The 9,455-nt window shown below is 35.1% G+C and overlaps 1 pseudogene; it reads right to left on the bottom strand.

Moving 5' to 3' along the window:
* Positions 1 to 446: 446 nt before the first annotated feature.
* Positions 447 to 4,735, bottom strand: LOC106378504 (annotated as a pseudogene).
* Positions 4,736 to 9,455: the final 4,720 nt, after the last annotated feature.

The raw sequence follows: 9,455 nt of genomic DNA on the forward strand, positions 1-9,455 counted from the left end.
TTGTAACTTCGTGTAAACCCACTCAAATATAGATGAGTCCAAACATCCCACTCTTTAATAACCTTTCTATTTTTACAATTAGAGCAAGGACATCTTAACATACCTGTTTTTGCTTCCGGTTGTCGGTGAACTAACCCCATGAATTCGGTTATACCTCGTTGGTATTCTTCCGTAAGCAATCTCGTGTTCGGATCCAAATGAGGTCGATCGATCCAAGAACGAAAATAATTTGAAGAAGACATATTTTTTATGAATCAAATTCGTGTGTAAATAGAGTAAGAGGGATGATGAAGATATGGAGTGAATGAAGAGGAAGAGGAGTGCTTGTATTTATAGGTTAAATCCTGCCGACAGACCGAGGAAATTCCGACGGAATTCTGACGCCAACGGCTAGTTCGTCGGAATTTCCTCAGAATTTTGTAAAATCCCCAAACGGCTCTCCAACGGCTATAATATTTCCTCGGAATTCATCGGTTTTTTCCGAGGAAATATATTTCCTCGGAATTTCCTCGGAATATTCCGACGGATTGATATTTCCTCGGAATTCCGTCGGTATATTCCGAGGAAATTCCTCGGGATATTCCGAGGATTTCATTTTCCGTCGGAATGTCCGTCAGAATATCGTTGTTTTCTTGTAGTAGATATACCTAAAACCATTGGAGTACCCTGAAAATCATATAATATCAATAAATAAGATCAAAATCTTATGTTACGAAAAAAAAGAGAGATCAAAATCTAAATAAATGGTAACTCTTAGTTTTGCTTTTAAAATATCATGCTCTAAATCTTATTTACTGAGTCATGACTGAAAGGAGCACGAATATAAGAGATAACTTACAATGCCTTCACTGAATACATCACAAATATCTTGCGAGTCCACAAGAAATTCTCGTTTTTCAGGCTCCTCACGGCGAACAATACTTCTACCCATCTCTTGTAGCAAACGGTGCATTTCCACCCGACCCCTACTTACATGAATGAGGGACTTGTCAGCTAGGTTTTCCATCCCAACATTAACACTCAAGCCACTATCTGCGAGGAACAACTTCAGGTATAGGGCAGTTCGTTTGGTTGCCGCAGGTACCGGCGGCAGCGGCAGATAGGGCAGTTCGTTTGGTTGCCGCAGGTACCGGCGGCAGCGGCAGCGTCAACATTTTGCGTCAACTCTTGTTCGTTTCGTTGACGCAGGAAGCTGCGTCTGACGCCGCGTCCTGCGGCTGACGCCGATAAAACCTGCGGTCGTGATATAATATGCGGCAGCATCAGCGGCAGCGTCAGCGTCTGCGAAACGAACAACAACTGTCTTCATTGACGCTGCCGCCGCCGCTGACGCTGAAACCTGCGGCAACCAAACGAACAAGGCTTATGTAACTTTTTCACCATTGAAAAGACATGCGATATGACGAAATATAGCTTTATATCCTTTACTACTTAATCCATCGTAACTGACTCTCAATGATTTCTCGATTTTCCCATCTATACCATTCTGAAAGTTTGGCAACAAATCCATCCAGTACTCCTTGTCCCTCCCCTGTAGAGATGAACCCAAAACACAAAGACCTAAAGGAAGACTGCCCGCAAGTCCTGTCACTTTAACTACAATCTCCTTAAAACCTTCAGGTGTAGCATTTTTCCTGAAAGCAGATCGACATAACATCTCAATAGCCAGCTTTTCAGATGGGAGACAGACCTCGTAAACGTGATCAATCCCATGACCCTTAAGAAATGCTTATCATTTGTAACCACAATGATTCTGCTCCCACTTCCAAACCATTGAGCTTGACCAATCAAGGCATCTAGCACAACTTGATCATCGAAATCATCAATCAAAATAAGAACTTTCTGATGCTTCAGCCTCTCCTCAATTGCACTCAAATGATTTACCTTTATATCTCCTTTACCTAAGATTTCAGAGAGAAAATTTCTTTGCAAGTGCAACTTCATGTTGTAGTCGCTCGGATTAGCTCTGTAGAAAATTTCCATACTCTTAGATATGAAAGCCCTATCAATGAAAATGCTACATTGAAAGTGTCGAGAAAGTCGAGTAAACAAAACTCTTGCAATCGTATGTAGTCTTGCCAATCCCGGAAGAACCCCATAAACCAACCATCCTCACTTCCTCTGATTCCAACTGCAGCAATACACTTATTTCAGCGATGGTGCGGCCCTGGATAGGCTGTCTAGTCCCTGAATCACTTGAAGGGGCGTGGGTGAAAGGATCAAGAGATTGTAGGTTTCTTGGATGGCGGATGGACTTCACCTTCGAGCTATGGATTGCTCAGAGGTTGTTTATGCTACTCCTGAGACACAGGGGCGTCCTGCTTGATGTCTAGGATGGATCACAGAAGATTAACTCTCCCTTAGTGTGATATAAACGTTCACCACTTGTGAACAAAGGAGACAGTGTCGTCTCAAGACTGGTTTGCACCAAAAAGAAGTTTATTGATAAAAAGAATGATTCCCATATTCATTCTCAAGCTTTGGCATCTTTTTAACCACAGCAAGTTTCTGTTTTATTGATCTCAGCTGGTTCTGATCAGTTATGGGACTGATCAAGGGCGTGTTACCTCCTGTTTCTCCTCTATTTTTACTGCAGATACTCAAGATCACACCATCCTCTCTCCCTTCAAAAAGATTTGACCTCAAATCTTGTTTTTCAGGAGTGAAGAAACCTTGCAGATCAAGCTTGTATGTAACTGTTTTCTGCACCAGATTGTTGTTACTTCTTATACTAACACTGAAGCTTCCTCCTGGTTCAAAAACAACTTGCTGCAAGCCCTTAACATCTCTCAAATACTCCACTAAGCTGGTCTGGAAGTCTAAAGTATACCAGGTCAGTAAGCCAGAAGATAAAGACTGAAAGCTTTCACCTTGATCAATCAAAGCATGCGCCAGTTCAGAAGTTGTAGATGACTCTCCAAGCACTTTCTCTTCTTGGTTTGTTTGATCAGGCACGTGTAAACACAGCTCTTGTGTTTCTCCTTCATGTTCAGCTGCAATCATGGGCAATGAATCCTCTGGTAGTGAATCTGGTTGTTCAATCTCTTTCAAGAAAAATTTAAATCTGATTCCTCCTCCTCCCATTGGAAACCAGGCACATACTTAAAACTCATGATTATTTTAAGCTCATTCCAAGTGTAGATTGGTTCTTCATCATCCCAGCGGGCTTCTTCCTCTACTTTCCACCAAGATTTAGCCTCACCTCTCAATAAATTAATAGCAAAGGATAGGCTTTCCCATGAGGATACTTGATTCTGCCCAATGTAACTATCTAGGCTTTCAACCCACGACTTAAAAGCTTCTGGACCATATTCTGGACCATATCCTCCAACAAAAGCCTCAGGATAGATCATAGAAACCAAATCAAATAAGTCTCTTAGGTCTCAGTCTTGTTGTAGTTTCACTTCTCTGCCACTCTTTTCCTCTTCCAAACGACTTTGATGGTAGATCAGCTACCAAAGAGAGAAGATCGTGTGCAGTTGATGAAACCAGATTAATATCTTTTACCCTAACCTTCAAGAGGCTCTGATACCACTTGGTGCGGCCTTGGATAGGCTGTCTAGTCCCTGAATCACTTGAAGGGGCGTGGGTGAAAGGATCAAGAGATTGTAGGTTTCTTGGATGGCGGATGGACTTCACCTTCGAGCTATGGATTGCTCAGAGGTTGTTTATGCTACTCCTGAGACACAGGGGCGTCCTGCTTGATGTCTAGGATGGATCACAGAAGATTAACTCTCCCTTAGTGTGATATAAACGTTCACCACTTGTGAACAAAGGAGACAGTGTCGTCTCAAGACTGGTTTGCACCAAAAAGAAGTTTATTGATAAAAAGAATGATTCCCATATTCATTCTCAAGCTTTGGCATCTTTTTAACCACAGCAAGTTTCTGTTTTGTTGATCTCAGCTGGTTCTGATCAGTTATGGGACTGATCAAGGGCGTGTTACCTCCTGTTTCTCCTCTATTTTTACTGCAGATACTCAAGATCACACCAAGCGATATGATCTTCGATGCCCACAAAGTTCTCTGAATCCTTCGATGGAGTTAAAAGTAGTTTCTGCAAAATATCACTGGCGATTTCTTCAATCATTTCTGCTTCGTTACCCCTAACAATAAGAAAGATAATGTCACTCTCTAGAAGCGAGAAGTATAATTTCACAACCTTTATTCAAGAATGAACGGTTCATAAAATCATACCAGATTACCGAATGATACCCGAGGGTATTATCTACATTGGTCAAAGCTTCACTCCATCTGATCTTCACTTCCTCTGTTTTTTTGTGACATGTTTCTTCAAAGATCTTCCCAAAGTCACCGATTTGTTTCCTCACATGGGAAGGATCCAAACCATAGAAAAAAGGTATCACCATTTGACCACACTCTTCCTTGCACTTGACTATCTCCAGAAACTCATTAAGACACCAGCTTGAAGATGCGTACCTTTTGGAGAAGATAACCACAGCAATCCTCGAATCTCTAATGGCCTGTTTAAGCTCGGGAACCAGCGATCGACTTCTCTCAGTCTCACTGTCTTTGAAAGCAATGATAAGTTTCTGGTCAAGCTCCTTTAGAAAGTGGCTGAGGAAAGTAACACGGACATCTTCCCCACTGAAGCTAGGGAAAACATCGTACACCCAAGTGCGAGAAGAGGAGGAAGAAGAAGATGATGAGAGAGAGAGAGAGAGAGAGAGAGAGAGAGAGAGAGAGAGAGAGAGAGAGAGAGAGAGAGAGAGAGAGAGAGAGAGAGAGAGAGCTCTCTCTCTCTCCTCTCTCTCTCTCTCTCTCCTCTCTCTCTTCTCTCTCTAGAGAGACTCTCTCTACTCTCTCTCGCTCGCTCTCTCGCCTCTATCTCTCTCTCTCGCTCTCGCTCTCTCTCTCTCTCTCCTCTCCTCTCTCTCTCTCTCTCTCTCGAGAGAGAGAGAGACTTGGTAACTGATCTTCTGAAAGAATGTTAGACCATATATAACGTGGCAAATTGGTGTGTACCAATTTCACCATTATTTATGATGCAACTTGACGGAAGTTTCCTATTGACTAAGTTACGTCCACAAACGTAATCATCACCCGCATGAAAATCTTAAAACTTGTCAACGTAACCTTTTTCAGTATAACATTTATTGGCCGTAGCGATTTTACCAAGTCTTCGTCAAGTCTTAAGACTTTTCGATGTAATCTTAGATGTCAACTGCTTGCCAGAATCAGAATTATGCAAGGCCTAATCATCCGAAACTAAGGTTAAATGGTGTATGAGATTTTTTGAGTTACATCTAAACGTCTGACCAATTCCATTTAAACAAACAAAACTTATGATTCATCGCTATAATTAGATAAAAACAATACCCGAAACTGAGCCCAAAAGTTTTGAAACTTGAGCTCTGAATTTGATCGTCTAGTCTCAAACCCACATAGGTTCCAAAAACATGAAACCATATTATAAAATCATGCAGTATAATTGCTCTTCCGCTGATTCTTCATCGGATCTTCATTCAGGTTCTGAGATGCTTCCTCTTATAATTTGGGATCAACGTTTTACATGCGAGATCGAAATGAGATATCAGACCTCTCAATGGTTGGGAAATTTCTTACAAGTTACTTACCTCTTGGATGATATCTTGATACTTTGCAAAGCTTTCTGAAGCAGAGTGGAGTTTTGCGTTAATGATATGATCAGCAAGCAAGAATACTTAATTAAATTATTCTACAATATTAAACTATAACAAAAAAAAAGTAATACAATTTTGCTTAGAACTTTAGATGAAATATTCACTAATGGAGATACAAAATTAGCCTAAATCTGTCAAATTACAAACATTAAAAATATTCAATTTATAATGATGAGAGACTTAATGGATTACTCATCATTTAAAGTAGCGCAGTGGAAGAGTACCTCATGAAATCTCTGACATTTAGAATAATAAAAAAATTAATAAAGCAAGAGAGAGAATGTCAAATGGGAAGAAACTTCTGGTCGCAGAGAGATTTTGCCAAATCCATCATAGATTTATATGCTACATGTTACTTTATGAATGGTTCTACATATTATTGGTTTTAATTTTAATTACAGAATAAAACTATATTAATATTAAACTCATCAGATACTCCACTAAGAAATTGAACCACTAATGATGCATCATTAGTAATAGGTTTCTTTACCAAAGTCTCTGAAAATAAATATATTAGAGCATCAGCAGCTGAAGAAGCGTTTTTGGTCTCTCATAAATGAGTATAATAATACTTTAGTTACATAATTATTTTTTCTTTTACTTTTTAGATAAATTGACCTTTAAATGTTAAACATCTGTCAACAAGAATCTCTTCTCTATCCAACATAATTTTTTCATGAACAATCGTCTCTCTCATCTCTCATCTGGTTTTCATTTTTTTGACATATTTTATTATTGAGAAACTGTGGAAGAACACCCACTACAGATGGTCTTAGTATTTTAAGATAAAGTAATTACATAATTAAAAGTTAATGTGGTAAAATAGGTAATGTTGACATTTGTAGAATTACTTTTCAAACAAAAATGAAAAGTCTCTTTCCATAGGGACGTCTCTTTCATTTCTTGCCCTATCTCTCTTGTTTTCAATTTTTATATTAGTTGTTTTGCTGAGAGACTTTGGCAAAAATTGCTGAGAGACTTTGGTAAAAATTAACCACTGCGGATGCCCTTATTATGCTGGCTCGAAGGTTTTGGTTCTCTAGAGCTTTGGACTGCCCGGCCTCACTTGAAATCTGATCCACAAAGAAAAATCGATCAGTTAGCTGAAATGTTATAAAACATTTTAAGTTTAGAAAGTTCTTCAGGCTTTTAAAGGATCAGATGGGATGACTGAACAAAATCATACCTTAAATAAGAAAAAGAAGAAAAAAAACAAAATATTTCTTGTGAGATAATTTTTCTTTTGTAAAAAAAATTAAGTATTTTGGGTCGGGTGGGAGATGAGAGCTTATAAAATTCCCAGGTTGATAATAAAAGATCTGTAGTAGGTCCGAAGACATAGGCAACATTGACCGCACTCTGTTAACCATTTTATGTGTGTTTTTCTGATCTCATAAATTCTGATTTACCGCAAATTTGACCGTGCATTTCCTAACAAGTTTTCCTTTTCCTAATTGTCTTAGCAATTTGACTAACAGACACTAATGTAGAATAATTTAATTAAGTTATTGAAATAAATATAATTTAAATAAATAATACCAATAGATCTCTTAACAAATATGTAACTTTACAAAAAAAATTGAATAATTAATTATATTTTACTGACAAGTTTATTAAAAAATTTCTTTTATAACATTTTCATATTATATATGTTAAACGAACTATTTTTACTTAACCTTATTGTCAATATTTTAAAGAATCCATTCTCTAAAAAATTGATTGGATGGTTACTTTAACTTTTTTAACTAATAAAAATATTAATAATAAAAATCATTATTTTGAAAAGAGTAAAAATAAAATTATTATATTGGTTAGGTCTTATAGTTCATGAACTATTAAATTGATAGAGAACTGTTTTTTTGTTCAAAAAAAACTAACATAATAAATTGATAGAGAACTAATTTCCCTAACTAATACCAAAATTTATCAACAGCAATATATACATATTATTTTAATAGTTAACATTTAATTAATGAAATTTATTTTATCAATAAGCTTAAATATTTATGAGTTATTTTTTAGTTCACTATAGTAAAAAAAATTATAAAGATCAATTATTATTAGGTAAGTTATCATTCAAATATTGTACTAGCTTTGGTAAATTTGATTCGATTCGTTATTCGTTTTGATTCAATTTGAAAAATCTGGATATCCATAAGTTTTCGAAGCAAAGCAAATAGTAAAAATTAATATCCATTTTTAACGAAGTAAATCATAAATAATGAAAAAAACTAAAGACGAATATTCGTTCTGCTCCAATAGATGTATATATATAACTAAATATATAATTTTAAATGTATAATCTTATATAATTATTATTTAACATAAAATTATTATTTATTTTATTTATAAAATTACTAATAAAAATATTAAACTACTAAAAGAATATAAAATCTTTATACAAAACTACACTTTTCTAAAAACTTTTGTTTTATAAGAAAATGTAATTATTTTTGAATTTTTGAAAACATATATTTTCATTAATTTTTACGTTATATTTTATATTATGTATAAGATATTAAAAATAATAATTTAGTATGAGTTTCTAAATTTAAATATCCTTAAATATCTGTGAATATTTGTAAATATCTATGAATTTTATGAATATCCGAAAAACCTTATATCCATATTTTTCCGAAGCAAATCAAATCAAAAAATTAGATATTCGTGTGTACGAAGCATATCACAAATACTAAAAAATACGGTAATATTTGATTTTTGTTCAACCCTAATTGATAGGACATTGATGCTTACGTATATAATACTATTTAACAAAAACATATATTTATTTATTTTAAATTAACTGAATTTAAAATTTATTTTATCTGAACGGCTTGTGAATAATAGACACACAATCATGATAAATAATGGTAATAATACTAAAAACTACAAAACTTATTATTATTAAATAATAATATTTGAAATAAAAAGAAAAATAATCAACGTGAAGCAAGGACTATTTATTTTAAAAAACTAAAAAAACTCAGATTTTGGTTTTTGTTTAGAAAGATGTAGTTATTTTAAAAACTAGTTTAGCTAAATTATAAGGAATCAATTTCTTACAAAATTTTGATTGGCTAAAAAATAGTTTTTGAAGTAACAAAAACCAAAAACTGTTATGAAATAACTTATAATTTATAGTATCGAGAAATTTAAATAAGAGTAGAATTTAATACCCGTAGGAATCAAATAACACTAGTATAAGGGAGAGAGTTTATTATAAGGAAGAAGAAGAAGATGTAATGGTTCTTTGATTATAAACTCTTGTTCTTGTTTATGGTGTACAAAAGAGTGAGATGAGTGATGGTATTTATAGTGAACAACAATACATAAAATAACAAAGATAATGCTTAATTTGATAAATGAGTGGGTGATCATAGTGTTTGATGAGTAGATGATCATAGTGCTTGAGTTGGTAAAGGAGTGGATGATCATAGTGCTTGAGTTTGGTAAAGAAGTGGATGATCATTTCAATGCTTAATTTATAACACTCCCCCTTGATCATCCATCTTGTATTACGTGGTGCCTCGTTAAAAACCTAGTCATGGAAAACCCAATGGGAAAAACCGTAGTAAAAGTAAAAAGAGTACAACTATGTAAGCTCCCCCTCGAATGAGTAGTCATAGAACCTTTAGAACAATGATAGATTTTCATCTCTCAAATTGTAACATTCTCTTTGGTTGTCTATCTTTTGTATGTTCTTTGTTGCCTCGTTAAAACCTTGTCATGGAAAAACCCAATGGGATAAAAAAAAACCATGATAAGGAAAAAGAGTACAACCACACTTACTATC

The sequence above is a fragment of the Brassica napus genome, chromosome C2, assembly GCF_020379485.1.
Source record: "Brassica napus cultivar Da-Ae chromosome C2, Da-Ae, whole genome shotgun sequence".
Classification (NCBI taxonomy): Eukaryota; Viridiplantae; Streptophyta; class Magnoliopsida; order Brassicales; family Brassicaceae; genus Brassica; species Brassica napus.